The 22,500-nt window shown below is 53.9% G+C and overlaps 1 pseudogene; it reads left to right on the plus strand.

The window, feature by feature from the left end:
• The first annotated feature begins 14,347 nt into the window (after nt 1–14,347).
• Nucleotides 14,348–15,788, plus strand: LOC128777587 (TAR DNA-binding protein 43-like; annotated as a pseudogene).
• The last annotated feature ends 6,712 nt before the right edge of the window (nt 15,789–22,500 follow it).

Genomic DNA, 22,500 nt, shown 5'->3' on the forward strand with positions numbered 1-22,500 from the left:
GCCCCACCGCGGGGCCGACAGACCTCCTCTCGCGCGGGAGAGAAGGCTCCGCCTAACACGCACAAGGGCATGCAGTCACCCTGACACAGGTGGCCACTACGCGCACAGGAGGGGCAGCGACTGGGGGGTTCCGGTACCCCAAGGCACCCTCTCGGATCGCTAGAGAAGGCTTTCTCACCAAGGGCGCGCCGCCCCCCACCCAATTCGTCCCCCCCATCGGGACCCGCCAGATAAAAGGCGTTGCGTTTCTTCCCGGGGCCGCCACCAGGGCCCGGGGCGGGGGAGAAAGGTCCACGGCAACGGAGTGACACAGGGCATTCCTGAGCATTCGCGGTCAGGGCCCACAACGAGGGCCACCTGCCTTCCCCACGCGCGGTTGCTCGTGTCGCCGCCCGGAAGGAGCGCCGCGCCTCCGGGTGAGGCCCGAGAAAAACCGAGGCAAAACACCGGCAGCAACGCGCTGGGCAAGAAACCGACAGTCCTCGCTCAGAGGGAGTTTCGGCCAAGCGCCACGGCGCCGGCTCGGCCCGCCACGATCGCTCAACTCGCCCCACCAAGTCAGCCCCCCGCACCCCTCCGGGCAACAGCGGCCCGTGGCGGGGCGGGGACGACAAGGCGCCCGCTCCCCGCAGCGGGGGGAACGGGTGTGCCTCCCTTCACCGATTCTGCCACCCGCCCACCTCGGGCAACTCCGCCAACGGCGGCGACCCAAAGGGGGGTCCGCTGGGAACAGGGAACGGCGCCACCACTCGGCTTCAGGCACCTGAGACGACCTGGAGCGCTCCAGGGGCACCACGGAGGGCCAGGCGCCACGCGCTCAGCACGCCCAGGCGGCGAGCAGCGTGGCGTCGGGTGCAGCCCCCCCACCACAGGGAGGCCACCACAACACAGCCAAGAGAGGCCAGCGAGAGTGTCCGCTGCGTCAGCCGACCCCGGTCCCGCAGCGACGGGAGGCCGGGGTCGGGCCGGAGTCCGCACCCCTCCGCAACCCCCCGCGCCGCCCACAGGCGGGAAGGAGGAGCATGGGGCCCGCAGGCAGAACGAGAAGAGCGGTCCCACTCACCAGGAGTGTCCGTCCCTCGTCTGACACGGCTTAGGCCCGGCCCGGGAGAGCGCGACATCACCACATCGATCGGTTACCGCCACACGAGGCAGTCCTGGGGTGAGGAGGGGGCTGGGGAAACGCCCGGCGAGGACAGCGACCAGAGGAGGACCTGCTTCAGCCTCGCCAGCACCCCTCCCCCACCTCTCCCAGGGAACAGGCAGCCGGACAACCCACAAGGGGAAAAGGGAACGCCTGACACGCGGCACGGAGCCTTGCGAGGGTGGGTTTGTCACGGCCACGGCCGGGTGCCCGCAGCGGGGAGCGCACGGGGTAGAAGACCCACGCCGCCTCCCCACGCCGCCCTCGGGTGCCAGAGACCGGAGGTGGCGCCACAGCCTGAACCACACCTGGATGCACGAGAGCCGGCGCGCAGGCCCAGGCAGACGGCTCGAGCAAGCAGGCGGGCAAAGGGCGGAGTCGGGCTCGGCTCGGCGTCACCGCCAAGCCCGGAGCCACGCCAGCCAGCGGCGACGAGGCCCAAGTCTCTCTTACAGGATGACAACCGCCACATCAGAACGTGTCAGCACCTACCTGGCAGCAAAAAGTACCTCTTTCAGACAAAAATAACCGCGTTGGCAGGCGGGGCCGAGCCACAGGTCACTGGGACCTTCTGGGACCCTGGCCCGGCCACGGGCCCCAAGCATCTTCCCATCACCGCCAAGCAACCCCACCCCCCCCGGAAGTCCCCGGGGGCCATCTGGTCGACCCCGGACCGACCGACCGACCGACCGACCGACCGACCGGGGAATCGCGGGATGGGGGGGGAGGATGGCCGGGTAGGCCCTGCCCCGTTACACGTTCGCCCGTCCACGGGTCGTCTCCGGGTCGGGACTTAGAAAAATAAAACACTCCGCGCTGTCGCCTGCGGAAGCCTCCCCGGACCTCGCAAGACCGGCCCCATGCCAGTCCCCGACCCCCGGCTGGGACTGTTTTGGGGGGGGGTCTGAATTGCGCGGAGGCGCCCCCGACGACAGGACCTCAACGGGGATCGCGGGCGCGCCGGCGTTGGCGCCCTATACGGGCTTCCCCTCGCGGCCCGGTCCCCAACTCCGCAGCGGGCCTCGGAAAATCTGGGGAGAAAATCGGGTCCAACGACCGGGAGCACCACGCGTGCCCCCGCCCGGGCCCATCGCGCCCTCCGCGGGCTTCCCCTCAAGGCTCAGGACGGTCCTCACCGGCCCGGCCCGGCCCGGCCCGGCCCGACCGCGAAGCGGGAGGGAAGACAAAAGACGCCTGGCAGGGAAGGACCGACAAGCGACCCACGGGGCCACAGTCTCCGGGTGGCGGCCCCGGACGGTCCCCGCGGTCGGGGGGGCGGTGGGAGGGGAGGAAAGCACCGGCGGGTGCTGGTCGACCCGTCCGGGCAGCCCCCCACCCCGGCTCGCTCCCAGGGAGCGCCGCCGCTACTCCCCCATATACCCGGAGGTTCAATCTCCGGCAAGTGCACCAGCCGCCGGCGCCCCGACGACAGCGGGACGATCACGCCAACGTCGCCGGCCTTCTGGAACTCCGCCCCGGGGACCGCGGCCGAATCGCATCCCTTGCCGACGTCGCCGACGCTCCGGAGGGGAAACGCTATATAAAAGCGGCCGCCAGGTGGCGCCCGACAACCGACCGAAACGTCAGCGGGGACAGCTCGCGATCTCGGGGCCGAGAGGGCGCACAGCCGGCGGCCCGGCCGCCCGATCTCGTCCCGGCCCACTCCGGATGCCGCCTCTCGGTCCCAGGCCGGCGGAGGGCGTCCGCCTCGGGAGCTCCCGGCCGGCCGGCACGGCGCGACCCCGGCAGCCCAAGGGACACTCGAAAAATGCATCGGGGGGCGCCTGGGTGGCTCAGTCGGTTGAGCGGCCGACTTCAGCTCAGGTCATGATCTCGCGGTGCGTGGGTTCGAGCCCCGCGTCGGGCTCTTTGCTGACAGCTCAGAGCCTGGAGCCTGTTTCAGATTCTGTGTCCCCCTCTCTGTGACCCTCCCCTGTTCATGCTCTGTCTCTCTCTGTCTCAAAAATAAATAAACGTTAAAAAAAATTTAAAAAAAAAAAAAAAGAAAGAAAAATGCATCGGGGCGGCTGCCGCTGAAAAGGCGGGGGGGGGGGGGGGGGGGGGGGCAGACCGGCCACTCGACTCCCCGGCCGGCCGAGGCGGACGTGCGCGGAAAATTCCCCGCACACACCGGGCAGGCCGGGCACGGGCGGCCCAGAGCGGCCCAGGCGGCGCGCCCGCGCTCCCGGGAGGACTTAGACACATTTCGGCGGGCAGGAAGGGAGGGAGGGAGGGAGGGAGAGACGGACGGTCAAACCGAAACCACGCGAGAGAGTACTCCCAGAACAACAACGGACGGACGAGCCGTTTTTATTCTATTGGGTCAAGCGGGGGAGCGTCTCTCTCGGAAACATAACAAACCAAGCTGCGGGGGGGGGGGGGGGACAGAAAGGGGGTGATGGATAAACAAACGACCACGGATAAAGCTTAAGCAAAGTCCTTCGCCGCACGGGGCCACGACGAAGTCCAAAGACCACAAACAGGTACGGGGAACATGGGTGCAAGTGCACCGCGTGGCAAGCGACAAGAATATGGCTTTCACCATTACTGTCCTCAATAAACACCACTACGGGCGGCGGTGGCGGCGGGGGGGGGGGGGGGGGGGGGGGGGATGGAGAACGGAAGGAGTTAATAGCCACTCACTAAAAAATGTCCCATGGGGCGCCTGGGTGGCTCAGTCGGTTGAGCGCCGACTTCGGCTCAGGTCACGATCTCGCGGTCCGTGAGTTCGAGCCCCGCATCGGGCCCCTGTGCTGACAGCTCAGAGCCCGGAGCCTGTTTCAAGTCTGTGTCTCCCTCTCTCTGACCCTCCCCCATTCATGCTCTGTCTCTCTCTGTCTCAAAAATAAATAAACGTTAAAAAAAAAAAAAAAATTAAAAAAAAAAAAGTCCCGGTTCCCAGAGGACCCTACAGTCCAAAGGGGGGGTGGGGGGGGTGGGGGGGGGGGTGGGCCCCCGCAGGGAAAAGGAAGGTGTCACCGAGACACACCCTATGCCTCCACCCTCTTAGGGTTTGCAGGTGACCCTGAGGGTGACACTGACACGAGACAGGTTAACCGTACAAGGAGCCAACAAATTGATTTCCTACAAGTTTCACGTGACAGGTAGAGCCCCTCCTGAGGAAACCAAGACCCTGAGAAGTGGCCAAACCTAAACGCTTGTATATTGGGTTGAACAAGGAGAAGCGACGGTGGACGACTAACTGAACTACGTGGGGAGGCTAAAGGATGATGAGGATTTTAAAACCAACCAACCAACCAAGATCTGTTCTCCTCTAGAATTCTCTCCACTTCTCCCCCTGTCCTTGAGGATAAGAATGTCACTCCCCTGGTGGCATAGGAAAGACGGGGGGGGGGGGGGGGGGGCCCTTCCAGGGAGAAAAGGAGGAGAGTGCTCCGTGCATGCTTCTTGCACCTGCTGGGCAGGAGGGTAGGGGTGGGTGGTTTACTTTGCTTGCTTGCTTGCTGCTGCTTTTTGAAAGCTTCTCTAATGTTTCCTTTACATCTAAGTCTTCCTTTCCAGTTTGGCTTTGGACAGGAGGAAGGCAGGCCACACGTTTTTCTGGCACGGTGGAGAACGAAGGGTAAGATGAGTGCGGGCCCGTGCGTATTCTTTTCCGTCAGTCACGTGCCGTGGTGAGCAGAGCATCAGCTCTTGCCGGATGGGTGTCTCATTCCTCCGTGAACCATCAGGCAAGATGTCGGGCAAACACACACAGGGAGACTAAAGGTAGGAAGAACGTAGAGAAGACGGGCGACACGTGCCCGAGTCTCCAGAGCGACGATTTCATCCAGGGCACGGCAACGTCCAAGGTTTCCGGACACCACGTTGACGGACGCTTTGGTGCGTAGGTCACTTTGAATCTACAGTGCCACCCTCCGGTCCATTAGCACGTTGCCTCCGGCTCACGTGAGCGAGCGGTGGTGTCGTCGCGCAAAGAGACTGTGGGACTCGTCCCGGGATGGAACTGGGCCAGAGAGAGGGAGGGACGCCGCAGCCCATCGTTGAGCTTCAGGTGTCTGTAAGAGACCGAGTCTCTAAAGTACACCGAGGCACAGGGCGACCCGCTCGCTCGTGCCTGGACGTCTCTTTGTTCTTTCGAGGGGTCGATATCTGTGAGTGTGGTTTGTTTACTTTCCGGACAAGGCGAAAGAACTCTGAAACAGGAAATATTGGCACAAGGGGTCTGGTGGGATGGGAGGGTGCGGGTCAGTCCACGTACCGAGAACACGGGAGGATCGGGCGTCTGAACAACCAGGCGGAGAGGGGAGTTTAGCCTCGGTCATCACGGCAACCGGCACCTCGACAGAAACCACAGAAGGTGCCCAGGACGAACTGCGTCGCAGGAGCCAGCGTGGGCATTGCCCCACTACCCTCAGCCCTCAGCCCAGCAGCAGGCAGCAACTGTCGTCCGGGTCCAGGCCGCGCCCCACTGCCCTCTTCTCAGCCAGAGCGGTACCCGGGAGGGCGGCCCCGGAACAGATACCTCCTCTCCTCCACACACATCTCGCCAACCCCTTGACCGCTTTGCCCGGGATACACAACTCCGCTGTACCCAGGCATGATTTTTCCCGTGGACCGGGGGCCTCCTTGGCCACTTAGGGTGCTCGCACCAAGATGAATCGGGCTAGAGACAGGGACACCTGTGCAGCCCGCTGTTGAGCTGAAGGGGCCTCTAGGAGAGGGACTCTCTAAAGTAGCTGACGTACAGGGAGACCCGCTCGCTCGTGGCCGGATGTGTCTTTGTTCCTTTATTTCTTTTCGTGTTCTTTATTATCATGTTTGGTACAATTGTAAGCGGGATTGGGTTGTTTGGGGTTTGTTTTTTCTTTTCTTTTCTAATTTGTCTTTCTGCGGTGTCATTATCGGCGTATACAGACGCAACAGATTTCGGTACATAGAGTTTGTATTTTTCCTGTGGACCAGGGGCCTACTTTGCCGCTTAGGATGCATGCGCCCCCACCCCCTGCCCACCCGCAGCCTTCAGTTCCCCAAACCACTGGAGGACTCGTGGGGGTGGGAGTGGGGGTGAGGGTGGGGGAGGGGTGGGGGGCGGGGATGGGAGTGGCAGTGGAAGGGAGGTTCAGGGCGATTCATTCCAATGGGCCTCATTCAACCCCTTTGTTCAAATGCAGAAAGCTTTCTGTTAAAGTCTGAGCCTGGGGCTTCTCTGCATTGAATGGCTTTCTTCAACTCCCCCAACCCTTAGGCTGCAGTTTCTGAACTACTGGGAGGAAAGGGAGGAAAGGGAGGAAAGGGAGGAAAGGGGGGGGGGAGGGAAGGGGGGGAGGGAAAGAAAGAAGGGGTGGGGGAGAGAAAGGGGGGAGGGGAGAAGATGATGTCTGAAGAACTTGCCTTCTCTGGAGCAAAGAGAGTCCCCTCCTTTTCCTAACCCAGGAAACCTCAATAAACCATTTGAGAATCATGGATGTGGAGGATGAAATCTTACTATAATGCCTTCCAGGGGTGGGGGTGCAGGTACGTGGAAGGGTAGGGAGTTGAGCGAGCGAGCGAGCGAGCGAGCGAGCGGCATGGTGTGGCGTGGCGTGGCCTGCCGAGTCAGAGTCAGAGGGTGGCATGAAACACGTGATGGTGGTGTCTTAGGGTTCAGAGGCCAAACACAGGCATGGGGCAATAAGGGATAGAGGGTGGGGGAGGCCTGACAGGGGACAATTGTGACCCCGGGCGATGGTCCCAGCGGGCACACTCCTGTAAAGCAACACTAACACTCTATTGATTAGCCATTGACCTCTCCTCCCTCTCCCACCTGCTTCCAAAGGGAAACTGAGTACAGTTTCATTCCACAGGCACTGGCTGTTTCACATGCAACCTTTGACGTGCCACTAAAAGGAGGAAGAAAGATGGACACACATGAAACAGCCCCACAGATGGCCTAGAGGGCGTGGGCGGGGCTCTCATCAGTCAAATTGGGAGTCTGAGTCAGGATCCTGGGGTTGTTTCAAAACATGGAATGGAAGGGGCTCCTGGCTGGCTCACTCAGAAGAGCATGCGACTCTTGGACTCTTGATCTCTGTCAGGGTTGTGACTTCAAGTCCCACATCGAGTGAAGAGAATGTGAAAAATGAATGAAGGAATGAAGGAATGGATGAACAAACTTAAAAAAAAAAAAAAAAAAAAGGTTGTGGGGCGCCTGGGTGGCTCGGTCGGATAAGTGTCCGACTTGGGCTCAGGTCATGATCTCACGGTCCGTGAGTTCAAGCCCCATGTCGAGCTCTGTGCTGACAGCTCAGAGCCTGGAGCCTGCTTCAGAATCTGTGTCTCCCTCTCTCTGACCCTCCCCCATTCATGCTCTTTCTCTATCTCAAAAATAAATAAAAGTTGAAAAAAAAAAAAAAAGTTTGCAACGTTTATGTCTTTAAAACAAATGGAATCGGTGGGGTGCTTGGGTGGCTCAGTGGGTGAAGCATCCCACGCTTGCTAGATTTTGACTCACGTCATATCTCAGGGTTCGTGAGACCAAGCCCTGCATTGGGTTCTCACACGGACAGTGCAGAGCCTGCTTGGGGTTCCCTCCCTACCCCCCCATACCTCCCCCATAAAATAAACCAATAAATAAACATCAAAAACATAAATCTTAAAACACTACAACAAATGGAATGGAAAGAGAGAACGCAACGAGGAGGATGTGAATGTTGCACCTAATACCACTGAACTCTACGCTTATATATGGTGAAAAATCTCAATTGTAGGTGATGTCTACTTCTAACCACAACTGAAAGGAAAACGACAAAACACCGGTCCTTGGCTCACAGTAAGGGAGTTCCTGGATTTGGTCCGAGAGGGCCTTCTCATCCGCCGTGTGGAAAACTATGGAATGGTTTCTTCCTCTCCAGGCCGATGACCATTGCCAACGACAGTAGGTGTAGGTGCTGTCCTACCTGTGAAGGAAAGGCAGGAAGAAGTGTAGCATTTAAAAGCATCTTTTAAACGCTGTCCACCTTTCCCAGTTTGTCCCCTCACTATGTCTTGCGTACCTTTTATAGCATTTACCCTATGTCGATGCAAAATGAACGAGCCTTTTTAAAAACAATTTTAAAGAGGAAGGAAAAGAGTTTCATTGGAGCCCAAGTTAGGAGGGCTGACGGGGATACGCAATCTTCACAAAGCAGTCAGTCATCTGGGGAAGGCCTCACATTGGGCATACATACAGCTTACCAAAAAAAAAAAAAAGGAAAAACAGGGCACGGGGGCGGGGGGGGGGGGGGGGGTTGGCCGCAGATGTTAGGAATCATCATGAGGAGAAAGAACACATTCCAGAAAGTTACAGACTTTATCTTCTGTTTTTAGTATGTGCAAGGCTGTATGACTTCAATCTTATGGCGACCAGGAAGGTTTTTGTATTGTTTTCTTTTGTTTCCCTTATCTTTATAAGCCGCCTTTGGAAGCCCCCTTTTTTAGTTAGTTATGTTTAAGAAAAAAAAAAAATTTTTTTTTTTTTTTTAACAAACCAGACATTAAATCTGTGCTCAGGACAGAAAAAGAGCTCATGCTTTGAGGTTTTCTGGAGTCCCTTTGACCTCGGTAAATATTAAATGTATAGCTTCCCTGGGAGAGCACCAACATAAAAAGTTTAGAATTTCCTTTATCATTTCCCCGTCTTGATCGATAATCTTTCCTCAGAAATCACGGACGATCAACCTGATGTTTTTATGTCCCTCAGTGCCAGGTGACTGTCTTGTCTGCCCTGGGTGTGTCCCTCCTTGCTAGGTATGAGACTGAGTGTGTGTGTGTGTGTGTGTAAACACACATATATGTCTTTGAACCACCTAGGGTTCCTCGTTGGGGTGAACTTATTGTAACATAAATGGTGGGAAACTCAAAAGTGACGTATGTTCTCTGTAAGTTCCATTGACCAGCAGACATAGTTCATGTGCTTGGCTCAGATGGCCTGCCTTTGTATTTGGCAAAGCATTTTTAACAGAGAGACAGGGACAGCAACACACTTTCAACAAGGACAATTTGAAGGAGCCAGTGCAACATTGGAATACACTTGAATTGACAAAAGAATGAAATCCCAAGAATCCTTTACATACCTGTTGATAAAAGGGAAGGCACATCTGTGATTATTGATGAGGAAAGATGGAGCACCCACATTGAGGAAACATACCTGTCATGCATATTCCCAGGTTTGCTTAGGGGCGGAGACTTAACATGAGAAGGAGGCAAAATTTAGTCCCTGATGTCAGGAGGTTACCTTAGGACACGGAGAAGGGGCTGTGGGTATGCCCCGAGAGCTGGTATAACCTGGATGGGGACTTAGGCTCTTTCTCTCAGGGCTGTGCTGGCTTATAGGCTGCAAGCATATCGGTGGACCTTGAGTCCAGGCTTCTTCAGAGACAGCTAGAGTTTGTTTGTGGGACCTGAAAAGACACAATAGCTGATTAGGGGCAAATAGTTCCCTGAAGAACAAGATTTAGGTTCTCTGCGAGAGAGAGCGAGCGTCAGACTCCTTAACCCTCCGTGGCACAGTTTCAATTGCCCACTCCCCACTCCCCGCCCCCCACACTCACCCCCAGCCTCTGGAGTTTGGATCATTTCCCAATGGTAAGGAACGGGGACGATGATGGGTGATGGCTCGGGCTAGGGCTATCCGTTTATCTCCCCCGGTGAGAACAGTTTCTGTAAATCTCACCTGTCACAGGCCTAGGTGCAGGGCTACACAGAAGTTGTGAAGGGAATCGAAGCAACATGGAGTCAGAGGTGTTAAGTTTTCTTCCCCTTTATAAGTTTCCATTGTCAATCCCTCATTCCACTTCTATGGAACAGGGATGGAGGTCCACCTTCTGAAACTATTTCAAGCCGAATTAGGGTGTGGCAGGGGCTTTGGAAGGGAAGGATTTGACAGGGTGCAGGTCACAACTTTTGCTCCCTTGTGCTAATTGGGGGTGGGGAGGGGGGGGGGAATCAGAGATAATTCCTATCTGAGATCTTGGGTATTTTTCTGCATAGTTTGGTACTGCATCATATCCTGAGATTTCTCCCCAAGTGTATTCTAAGGAATAGTAACAGTATAGTCAAACCCAATGTTATAACCACCTTGTGGGGGGAGGGCACGGGGGGGAAGGTTGTGGTGGTCAAGGGCCTCTTACTGTACCCAAGTGAATTGCTGTCTGATTTTATTTGTATGTTTTTTTTTTTAAATCTTATTAAGTAACCTTTACACCCAACGTTGGGCTCGAACTTACAACCCCAAGATCGAGAGCTACACGCTCTACCGACTGAGCCATCCAGGTGCCCCTGTTTATGTGGGCTTTTGTTGCTGGGGCACCTGGGTGGCTCCGTGGGTTAAGCATTGGACTCTGGCTCCGGTCAGGATCTCGCCGTTCGTGATTTCGAGCCCCGCATCCGACTCTGTGCAGACAGCTCAGAGCCTGGAGCCAGCTACAGATTATGGGTCTCTCTCCCCCCACCCCCTCTCAAAAATAAATATTAAGAAACTTATAAAAATACAAATAAAATATGGGTTCTTATTTCTAAAGAGGAGCTAATACAGTTGCAGCAAGTGTTTGTGAACTAGCTTTGACTCTGCCTCCTCGTTCAGCAAGCAATCAGATAACTAATAAGAGGTACTTCTACAGAAAGAAAAGAACACCACGGGTTAATGGGTGGAACAACTTATAAACCCAGTGTCTAAGTCCCAAGTGCGGTCAGTGAGAAGGTGTCTAGATGCCAGGCTCGAAGCATCCTCAGCTGGAGTGGGAGCAGGCAGGGGGCAATCTGACCGATTTTTCTGGCATGTAGTTCAAATGTCTCATTTTGGGGGATTCTGAGTGGCTCAGTGGGTTCAGGTTCAGTATTCAAGTCTGGATCTCCACTCAGGTCTCAATCCCAGGGTCGTGAGCTCAAGGCCCCAGTTGGGCTCCACACTGGGCGTGGTGAAGCCTACTTTAAAAACAACAAAAACACAACAGCAGCAAATGTCTCGTTCTGAATGGCCCATAGAGCAACAGGCACACAGATTGTCTACAACTGTGGCAATTTCTCTGAAGTTTATCTCCAGTTGTCCAGCTTTCCTTTGCAGGGCTTCAGGGAAAAGGGCCATTTGAGTTCTTCAGGATGGTAAGATAAGAGGATGGGAGAGGATTGGAAGCCTGAGTTTGAAGAGTCATAGTCAGATATTCGAGGAAACCAGGATTCAGGATCCAGCCCAGTTTTAAAGGCAAACAACAAACAGTCAAAGAAAATTAATTAACCAGAACTAGAAGTTAACATCCACAAAAGAGCTATTGAAATACAATCTTTTTCTATCGAGACCCCTCCATTCCTGTCAAAGATAGCCCAATGAAAACTTATTTGTTTGTAAAATAAGTCCAGTGTTAACAGACATGGCTTCAGTATTGACATAAGCACAGCAAGAATAGCGATTGACCATATAGTATTTTGTGTTTTTTCTCTCTTCTTTTCCGCCTGCCTGCCTTCTTTTTATTTATTTTTTTTTATGGAGTTCTTTTTTTCCTCTTAAGTTAATTCCTTTATTTTGAGAGCTGGGAGGAAAGGGAGAGGGGGAGAGGGGGAGAGGGGGAGAGGGGGAGAGGGGGAGAGGGGGAGAGGGGGAGAGGGGGAGCTCTGCACTGTCAGTGCAGAACCCAGCTCAGGGCTCAAATCCATGAACCATGACCGTAGGTGAAATCAGACGCTTAACCGACTGAGCCACCCAGGCCCCCCACACACCAGATTTCTTTACACTGTCAAATGTACGAATGTATCTCATCATTTTCAGAAACACGTTGTGGTGTTTGGTTTTGTTTCTTTTTTCTTTTACTGTACAATTTTTAGCAAGTCATGAAACGGGCGCCTGGGTGGCTTTGTCAGTTAAGCATCCAACTTCGGCTCAGGTCATGATCCCACGGTTCGGTTCGTGAGTTTGAGCCATGCATTGGGCTGTCTGTGCTGTCAGCACAGAGCCCGCTTCGGATCCTCTGCCCCTCCCACCGACTCATTCTGTGTGTGTGTGTGTGTGTGTGTGTGTGTGTGTGTGTGTGTGTGTGTGTCTCTCTCTCTCTCTCTCTCTCTCTCTCTCTCTCTCTCTCTCTCTCCTAAAAATAAAGAAATAGGCTGGAAAACAAATCTTCAAGGAAAAAAAAAAACAACAAACGATGAAACATGTTTACTAACAGACCCAAGTATCTTTACTGTTTTTCTGAATAAAGCCAAAGACCAAACACACACACACACACACACACACACACACACACACACACACACAGCAAAACAAAAAACAAAAAAACAAACAAAGAAAAGAAAACGCCGTAGGTTTAGTAATTCACAATTTAGTATTTTATCTTCTGTGGAAAAGACTCAGATGTCTGAAGAACTGAACCTAATTTACCACTTAACTTAGCAAAGCTTTGAAGTTACAGGTCATGAAAGATTTGGGAAGCCATTTTAAAAGTTTACAAATAGGGACTCCTGGGCGGCTCAGTCGGTTAAGCGTCCGACTTCGGCTCAGGTCACAATCTCACAGCTCGTGAGTTCGAGCTCCGCGTGGGGCTCTGTGCTGACCTCTCAGAGCCTGGAGCCTGCTTCGGATTCTGTGTCTCCCTCTGTCTCTGCCCCTCCCTCGCTGACATTCATTCTCATTCTCTCATTCTCTCATTCTCTCTCTCTCTCTCTCTCTCTCTCTCTCTCTCAAAAATAAATGGTACAAGGAAAAAATTTAAAGGTTTACGAGTAAACATTTTTGTGTATTTAACCTATCTCCTGTCAACATTCACCCACGAACACTGTATGCGAGAGACAAAATCGACCATCGTTTGAAGTACTTTTTGCTGACAAACTGCAACGGGTACCGGTGAAGTCATAAATTGAAGTCACATGAAAGCTGATTAGGCCCCTGCCTCGGGCCTGAACCCTAGAGTGCGTGTCTGAGTGGAACAAGGAAGGGCGTAAGTGTTTGTAAAGTTTTTTTGATTTTGTTTTTGATACCTGTTGTAAAACGAGGGAGAAAACGTGTTATGTTGTTTGTAAAGGTCACAGAGATGTATATTTTGAGGACCACAATTACAGGGTCAGTATTGGGACGGAAGCAAGGCCATGACCGGAGCTGCCCACCCCAAAGGCTTGTCATGCAGAGAGCACCAAATTCAAGCCATTTTACAACCACCACCACAAAGAATAAAACCTAACTATCTGCATTGTATTTGATATCGACGGCTCCGAAAATATGTCCATTTTAAGTAAGCAATCACCCTTCCATGGCCCTTAGTACCCAAGACGTCACACCCGTGTCCACTAAAAAGTCAAACGATCTGTTTCCCCACCATCAGGCTCACACGGGAGGCCCCACCACTGGGGATGGCCTAGGAGATCACTGGAGCCACACCAACTGATGCAGAAACAGGGGGAGGGGGAGGCGGCCAGGGAGCCGCCGGCCAGGCCCCAGGCAGATTTAAAGTTTTGGACTCACCTTTTTGTGTTTCTTTCATCTTTTTCTTTTGCGCCTCCAACTCCGCGTCCGCGCGTCCACCTCCTACTTCTTCTTCCATCTCTGTCTCCTGTCTTTGCCTCCTGCAAAAGTGGCTTTGTCTCTGGTTGCTTTTCAGCCCCCTGTGGAAGAGGTGAAGGAGGAGCAGGCCGTGGGGTGGGCACCCATCTTGACGCTTGTGCTCGGGGAGGAGGAGGGGCGGGTTTAGGATCACTGGCATCTGTCTGCCTTCCTCCTCTTCCTCCTCTTCCTCATTCTTCTGACTATTGGGAAAGGGTGTGTGGGTGTGGGTGTAGCGGGGAGGGCAGGTGTGTTCAATTTTTATCTCTCCTCTCTCTGGGCCATCAATTGTGTCCCTTCCCGTGAGGCAACTTTCTTATGGAGTAACATAAAACTCTGAATGTAGAGAATTTCACACACACACACACACACCCCACACCCATACCCCGTTCACGTGAATGTGAAACACATTTGGGTTTGTTCTGATCCTCCTGAGTGTTAGAATGCCCAATGTTCACAAGAGCTTGCCTTGAAACACAGTAACGGAGCTCGGTTACAAATTGGTGTGAGCAATAGCATCCAGAGGTAGAGAAAACATCTCACATGGATAACACCTGTGGCCATAGATCCACAAACAAGATGCAAACCAACATCAGCCTCTGTTTCACTCCTATTTGTGGAGAGGACGCGAAAGACCCAATGGTCAAATCTCCCCCTTTTATAAAAACAAATCCAATCGCACGAGAGCATTACCGTGGATGGATCCCATCGTGCAGGTGTTTTCCATTTCCAATGAGAACACAGCCAATTTGGTGCAAAGAAGCCAAAAGCTGCAGCAACCCACAAACCAAATGTGGCCCGGGATATCTCCGTGAGCGTCCCTTCCTCCCCAAAAGCCGGGGCTTCGCTGATGGAACCAAAGGGCTTCCTAGTTTCTGGCTGCGTCGTCTCACGGCCAGCTTTCCCTAAGGGAGCACACAAGGAAACTCATTCAGACACCTCCAAAGAACCCCATCTGGGCCATCAGGGACTCAGGTGACCTTTCCATGTTCCCATGTAAGTAAGCACTTGCAAGTATAGGCTCCATATGTCCTATACGTGTAGCCTGCCGAAGTTTCCTTTTGGGGATGGGTGGTTGCTTTCTCCACACTTAGAGCAAGGTTATTAAATGGTGGCGGTCACGGTGGTGTTTTTTCCTCTTCCGTAAAGAGTTACAAGGCGGCCATTTCGTGGGAGCGAAGCGGTAGCTGGGCTGCTCCTGGATCCCTCGCCGCTTCGGGTTCCCTGTCAGGCTTCCTAGCAGCGGCCTAGCGGAGAAATAAGAGCAGGTGTCTGAATGTACTCGGGTGACCAAAGATGAGAATGACGAGCCCATCGAAATGCCATCGGAAGACGACGGGACAGTGCTGCTGTCCACAGTGACAGCCCAGTTTGTCGGCAGCACGTGGACTGCACTACCGGAATCCAGCGTCTCAGCGTATGAGAGGTGTCCGGCTGGTCAAAGACATTCTGCGCATCCCTGATGCTGGCTGGGGAAATCCGGTAGCGGATAGTCGTCAACTTATCCCAAAGATAGCCACAGAAAAAGGGACGAGACAGGTGCCTGCTTCTTCAGCAGTGAAAGTGAAGAGAGCCATCCAGGGTACGTCAGATTTAAGAGTGTTGGGTCTCCCGTGGAAAACAACCGAACAGGATCTGAAAGAATATTTTGGGAGCTTTGGAGAGGTTCTTCTGGTTCAGGACAGGAAAGATATTCACACTAGTCCTTCAAAGGGTTTTGGCTGTGTTCCTTTTACGTAATAGGAAACCCAGGTGAAAGTCACGCGATCAAGGAACGATGGTGTGACTGCAAACTTCCTGAATCTCATCCAAGCCCAGATGAGCTTTTGAGAAGCAGGAAGGCGTTTGTCGGGTGCCTTACAGAGGGACGTGACTGCCTATAAGCTGCAGCAGTTCTTTTGCCAGGACTGAGAAGCGGTAGACAGCTTCATTCCCAAACGGTTCCCGGACTTTCCCTTTGTTACATTTGCAGATGATCAGGTAGCCCTCGCCCTCACCCTCGCCCTCTCTGATATTATCATTGAATTTATTTTTCTCAATGTACCCCCAAGGTACTTAGCCTATAGGGCAACAGTGGTTTGAGGAGGAGAGTCCTTCATACCCCTCGCCCTTTCAGCCCCCGCCCTGGCACAACCCCCTCCAGGAGCCCTCTGTTTGTTCCCCTTAGGGAAGAGCCTCTTACGTTTTTGTCCCCCTCCCTGTTTGTATGTTATTTTTCCTTCCCTTCCCTTCTTCCCTTCTTCCCTTCTTCCCTTCCCTTCCCGGGTTCCCTTCCCAGAGTTCCTCTGTTTGGGAAGTGAAGGTCCTCACACGGGTGAGGTCCTGTGATACATGTGTTTCTCTGAGGGACGAATGTCACTTTGCATGACACCCTCCAGTTCCATCCAGGTACTTGCAAATGGCAAGACTTCATTCCCTCTGGTGGCCGAGCACTGCTCCGTTGTAGATGGATACCACCTCTTCTGTATCCATTCATCCATCGATGGACATTTGGCCCCTTTCCATACTTTGCCTACCGCCGATAGTGCTGCTATGCACACTGGGGTGCGTGTGCCCCTTGGAAACAGCAGACCTGTATCCTTTGGCTAAGTACCTAGTCATGAAAGTGCTGGGTCGTAGGGTACTTCTATGTGTCATGTGTTGAGGAACCTCCTCAGGTCCCTGGTTCTGGAAAGAACTCCGATAGTGGTTCTAAATCAGGTGCGGCCATCGGTTGGGGACCCCCATCAAATGCAGAGTCAGGCAGCGGTTTTCCTGCAGGCTTTGGCTCAAGCACGGATTCTAAATCTTCCAGCTGGGGAATTTATACAGCGGGGTAGGTATAGACTGGTAGGAATTCAAATTTTTCTAAACACATGGTAAGTGTATTTCTTTTTTTCTTCTCTTCTCTCTTCTCTCTCTCTCTCTCTCTCTTTCATTTTCTTTCTTTCTTTCTTTCTTTCTTTCTTTCTTTCTTTCTTTCTTTCTTTCTTTCTTTCTTTTTTTAAAACATTTATTTATTTTTGAGAGACCGAGAGAGACAGAGCGGGAAGGAGAAGGAGCAGAGAGAGAGGGAGACAGAATCCGAAGCAGGCTCCAGGCTGTCCGCACAGAGCCCGGTGCAGGGCTCGAACCCACAAACCGTAAGATCATGACCTGAGCCGCAGTCACACACTTAACTGACGGAGCCACCCAGGCACCCCACCCATGGTTAAGTGTATTATAAAACCCATCCATACTGAGAGTTTTCAGAATCAGTACGTTCAGCGTGGGGTATATTCACCACTATTTTTGACATTTTTCTTCAGAAAGAGAGGCAAAGCTAAATGAATTTTAGAAGTTTTGTTACATGAAGTGTTGAAATATCAGGTGTTTGAAAGCGAACTGCTGTTTGCCTGATTGGTTCTCGTTCTCTCTCTCTCTCTCTCTCTCTCTCTCTCTCTCTCTCACACACACACACACACACACACACACACACACACACACAGGCTACAATGGATATCAAAGGATTTCTCCTGTAATATTGTATCCCTGGACTCGTCAAGTGAATTCTTTGTGCGTGTTCACTATGGAAACCATTCATTAGAAGTACATTCTTTTTTCCTTGTTTTAATTGGAACCCCACCACATTATTTCCCCACCCCCGGGAAAACCTCCTTTTTGGAGATCATGGTGTCACAGTGTTTGGTCTTTTTGCTTTCGTTTTTAGTTTGTGACACTTGTCTCCCTTCCTATGCACAAGTACAGTATGAAGCCTTCATTGAATCTGTGCCGTTCATCTCATTTCAAATGTTTACGGGAGAAGCACTTCATTGAAAGCAGTGCTGTAAATATTCTGCCATAGGAAGGAATATTTCCGTCTACGTGCTTTCTCACTCTTGAATTCGTCTTCACACCATACAGGCTGTGACTTTGACGGTGGGTGTCTCGTTTGTATCCGCTACTCTTTATTTCGCGGAGTCGTATCAATGCTATGAATGCAAGGGTGTGCTATGTAACCAGAAGGCTGTTAGAAGTTCTGAAACCTTGTGTTTTCTGATCCTCGTGTTCGACCGACAGTGGTGCCGAAGTACGAAAGGCTAGTGTGAGTGAGAAAAGGAGAGAGTGCGTGCAGAGACTCCGTGGCGGTGGCACACGATGGATAGATTTTTTTAACCTGGTGAGATGCATCTCTCAGTCCCTTGACCTCGGTGCAAGAGCGTGCCGAGAGCAACGATAGCAAATGACATGCGAATGTTTTCTGCATCCAAAGGACAGCCACACCCGTTGGAAGACGTTGGAAGACGTAAAGAGAGTTTTGTTCTCAGAGAACCCCGTTAGTTGGATGTGTGAGGTACTTGTATTTCCCCTGCCCTTCCGTCAGCTGCTGTGAACACCGTATGGTGTGTGTTCTGTTCTGTTCCCGATCTGTTAAGTGTGGTCCCGTGAACACGGACTGAGCTTGTGGTGTGCTTCACGGGAGCACTCGGAAGCAGAGCTCACCAGTGAGCTCGGGGTGTCACCACGAAGGCCGGAAGTTCTAATGTCTGCCAGGTAGCCATAAGAATGTGGTCTAATGCAGTTCTGTGTCCCGTGCTTGGATGGTCTTTATAAGAGTTGTCAGTGTTGGGAATTCTTAAATAGAATGGATGAAGGAGGAAGAGGAGGAGGAGGAGGAGGAGGAGGAGGAGGAGGAGGAGGAGGAGTTGTTGTTGTTGTCGTTGTTGTTGTTGTTGTTACGAGGTATAATGACGAAAGACACGGCAGAAAATTTTTACAGGGTTTACTTTCTGTTTTCAGTATGTGCAAAGCTGTATGACTTTAATCTTTGGGGATCCAGGGAGGTTTTCTTCCATTTTCTCATCTGTATGTTTGGAAGGCTCCTTTTTAATTCGCAACTGACTGACTGACTGACTGATGGATTGGTTTTGTTTTTATGTCCTCTTCTCACCCAACATAAGGCCCAAACTCACAGCCCGGCAATGAAGAGTCACCCGCTCCCCTGACCTAGCTGAGCGAGCCAGCCAGCCAAGTCACCCCTTTGATCCATTTTTGTTGTTGTTGTTTATTTAAATGAAGCGGACATGCAACGTGTGCTCAGGACAGAAACAGAGCACACGCTTTGGGGTTTGGCAGGGTCATTTGGAGCTTGGTAAATGTTAAAGCCTAGCTTCCCTGGGAGCCCAGGAGCAGGGTCCACAGCCGTTAAAAGTTGACAATTTCCTTTATCGATAGCCATCGAACAGATGATTTATTGAAAACACGAATCTATGGCAAAGATCGTTCTATGGTCTGTGATCAGGATATAGGAAGAACCGGATGGCTACAGCTCCCACCTCACAGACTTCATGTTTCAGTTGGACGTAGAGGCAGGGAGGGAGGTGAGGCAGGACGGCAGGGAGACAGGGAGGCAAGCAGACTGGCAGGCAGGCAGGCAGGCAGGCAGGCCGGCCGGCAAGCAGGGAGGGAGGGAGGCAGGCCGGCAGGCAGGGAGGGAGGGAGGCAGGCAGGCAGGCAGGCAGGCAGGCAGGCAGGCAGGCAGGGAGGGAGGGAGGCAGGCCGGCAGGCAGGCAGGCAGGCAGGCAGGCAGGCAGGCAGGCAGGCCGGCAGGCAGGCCGGCAGGCAGGCAGGCAGGCAGGCCGGCAGGCAGGCAGGCAGGCAGGCCGGCAAGCAGGGAGGGAGGCAGGCCGGCAGGCAGGCAGGCCGGCAGGGAGGCCGGCAAGCAGGGAGGGAGGGAGGGAGGCAGGCAGGCAGGCAGGCAGGCAGGCAGGCAGGCAGGCAGGGAGGGAGGGAGGGAGGCAGGCCGGCAGGCAGGCAGGCAGGCAGGCCGGCCGGCCGGCCGGCCGGCAAGCAGGGAGGGAGGCAGGCTGGCAGGCAGGCAGGCCGGCAGGCAGGCCGGCAAGCAGGGAGGGAGGCCGGCAGGCAGGCAGGCAGGCAGGCAGGCAGGCAGGCAGGCAGGCCGGCCGGCAAGCAGGCAGGCAGGCAGGCCGGCAAGCAGGGAGGGAGGCAGGCCGGCAGGGAGGGAGGGAGGGAGGGAGGCAGGCGGGCCGGCCGGGAGGCAGGCAGAGAGGCAGGCCGGCAGGGAGGCAAAGAAAGAAAACGTGGCATCAGGGTACCTTGTGGGCTCAGGTGGTGGATCGTGCCACTGTATCTCGTGGGTTGCGAGTTCGAGTCCCACGCTGGGCGTAGCGCGCGCTTACAGTAAAATCTTTGAAAACCCATCCACAAATACAGGAATAAACAAAACATGGTATCAAAGGGGAGTAAGTGATTGATCGATGGGGGGTGGGGATCAAACGAGAATATGTGTCTAACCCGCAACCTATTCTTTATCGACGCTGCTTTCACTATTTTGCCCCGATGACTTTTTCCACAAGCGGTGGTCCCACCTGAGCGGGCTCCCTTCATCTTAAGATGTTCTGCAGCGAGAGGAAAGGCGTGAGAGGCAAAAGTTAGGCGGATCCATACAAATAAAGACAATCATCGTTTCTGAGACCAGTAGCCAAAGCTCTGCCTCCGTTTAGGATCCAATGTCGTACTTATCTCTTTAAAAACAGAAATACGTACATAAAAACCAGGCAGGGTCGTTGGCTTGGATAAGGGAGGAAGCTGAAATGCAATCATGGAGAACAACATAGGGGGTAAGAAGTTGCAAGCCAGAGCGATTTCACCACCCGTAGCCTTTGAAATGATGATTTGGTGTCTTCGGATACAAGAGAGCTCACCCTACGTAGAAGGTTTCCCACCGCTTGTCATGAAGTATCGGAACACCACAAGCGGATTCCCGTGCTACCAAAACCTCTCTGCCAACATAATCTGTAACAGCTGCATTCTCTTGTATCGTGTGAGTGTAGCGTCATTCATTGCACCACTCTGCCGTTGTTTGACCTTCCAGCGGATTGTAATTTTCGTTTCTTTCGGCGTGCGTGTGGGTATGCGTATCGGGCTATCGAAAACGATCTAGCCACGTTCGGTCCTCTTTTTCTCATTTCTCATAGATGAGTGATGGCGTCAAAGGATACACCTCAGGAAACCCCAGATGGAAGAGAGGCAAAGGGAAGGGGGGGGGGCAGAGTGCTTCTGTGTCCCGTGCCGCCCCCCCCCCCCCCCGCACTCTCCCAACACACCAGTCTCCCCTCCTCTCCCCCCCCCCCCCCCGTTCCAGGTGTTGGAACAACCCGGAAGTGCCTGAATTAGGGGAGTTCTTTGACCGGGGGGGGGGGGGGGGGGGGGGGGGGGAGAGGTTGGGGAGCACCAATGTTTGGAAACATTGCAGGGCTACCAAGAGTCAGTGTCTAAGGTACTTGGGGGGGGGGTGAGGAAGAGGGGGGCGTGGGGTTTCTTTCTCTTTGAGGTGATGGAAATAGTTTGGAATGAACAGTGATGGTCCCATAGCTTTGTGAGTAGTAGCCTAAGATAGCCCGCTGAAGTGTACACACACCTATACATTTGTTTACTTATTACGTATGCATTCATTCCAGTTGAGTGAGTGGGAGAGAGAGGGGGTAGGGAGGGAGAGAATGGATCACCAAGCAGGCTCCAAGGTGTCAGCACAGAGCCAGATGTGGGGGCTGAAATTCAAGAACCCCGAGATCATGACCTGAGGCGAGACTGGGACACCTTACCGAGTGAGGCACCCAGGTGCCCCTGAACTGTTCGCTTTTACAAGGATGGGAATTTTGGCATGCGAGTTGTGTTTCCAGTGTTAATAGGTGAGGCAACACCTAGAATAGTAAATGCGGGCGGGCGGGCAGGCAGGCAGTCGATGTTTTCTTGTTCTTTCCCTTCTGGGCTTCAGAGGGGGATGGCGAGTGTGAGGGAGGGAGTCCATGACACTGGGCGTAGGTGTTCTTGTGAGCTGAGCGGCTTGGGAAGTTCCCCGAACTACATGACCCCACAGGAGAACAGGAATTCCTTCTCGACGGCAAGAGAGTGGGCGACTAGCACCGCCTGAGTCTGGCAGAGCCTCAAATCTAAGTCGGGGTGGGGGAGCACTTCTGCTGTCCTACCGGTCCTGACCCTCCCTGTCTGTCTGGGGGCCCCTGAGCCGCAGGGGTGGTGTTTTGAGTTGTCCCTCTGTGGTCGTCTTTTACACCAAATACTTCTGTTGAAGGTGCTTGGAGAATAACACAGGTTGGTATTTCCAAAATGACCTTGAGATCCTATTCTCTGCCCCTCCGCCCCTCCCTTGCGCGCGTGAAAACACCCACCCACACCCCCCCCCCCCCGCCCCCGCGCACACACCCCACCCCTTCCCATTCCTTCTAACTACAACTGTTCCTATTTCCATCCATGTACTCCCAGACAGCTTCCTCAAGCCCCACCGCCCACCCCGTCGACCTCTTTGGGTAGTATAAAAGCGACCAACAGGCAGGGGGCGTCCGGGCACCACGGTGGTGGAGTGAGGGAGTCCGTGTGTGACGACTACGGGCGGATCGCAGCAGAGCGGCCGGGACGCAGCACCTGCCTCGCCGGCGCACAGCCTCGTCCCCAGCCACCTGGGTCAGTAGCGTTTCCCGGCTGGGGTGGGGGGAGGGGGACATGGAACGGAGGGCGCACCAAGAGGGCTTTGTGGATCGAATGGACGCCTAACCGAGACCCTCCTTCCTGCCACCAGACACCGTTTGTGGATGGTCGTCGTCTCGCCGTCACGCAGCCCCCACCAGTGCTACAACGAAAGAAACGGGTGTCAAGGATAGTAATGCAAACGAAGGCGGGGCCGATCCGATCAGGGGAAGCGGCGACAGGAGTGGAGGTGGGAGGAAAAAAAAAAAAAAAAAAATCACGGGAAGAAAGGACAGGCGTGGGCCAGGGCGGTCGCACGGGGGGGGGGGGGGGGGGGGGGGGGCAGCGGGTCAACGCTCGTCATCGAACCCGGGGACTCGGGTGGCCG

This window comes from Panthera pardus, unplaced genomic scaffold (assembly GCF_024362965.1).
Source record: "Panthera pardus isolate Hobbes unplaced genomic scaffold, ASM2436296v1 HiC_scaffold_161, whole genome shotgun sequence".
In the NCBI taxonomy this organism is placed as follows: Eukaryota; Metazoa; Chordata; class Mammalia; order Carnivora; family Felidae; genus Panthera; species Panthera pardus.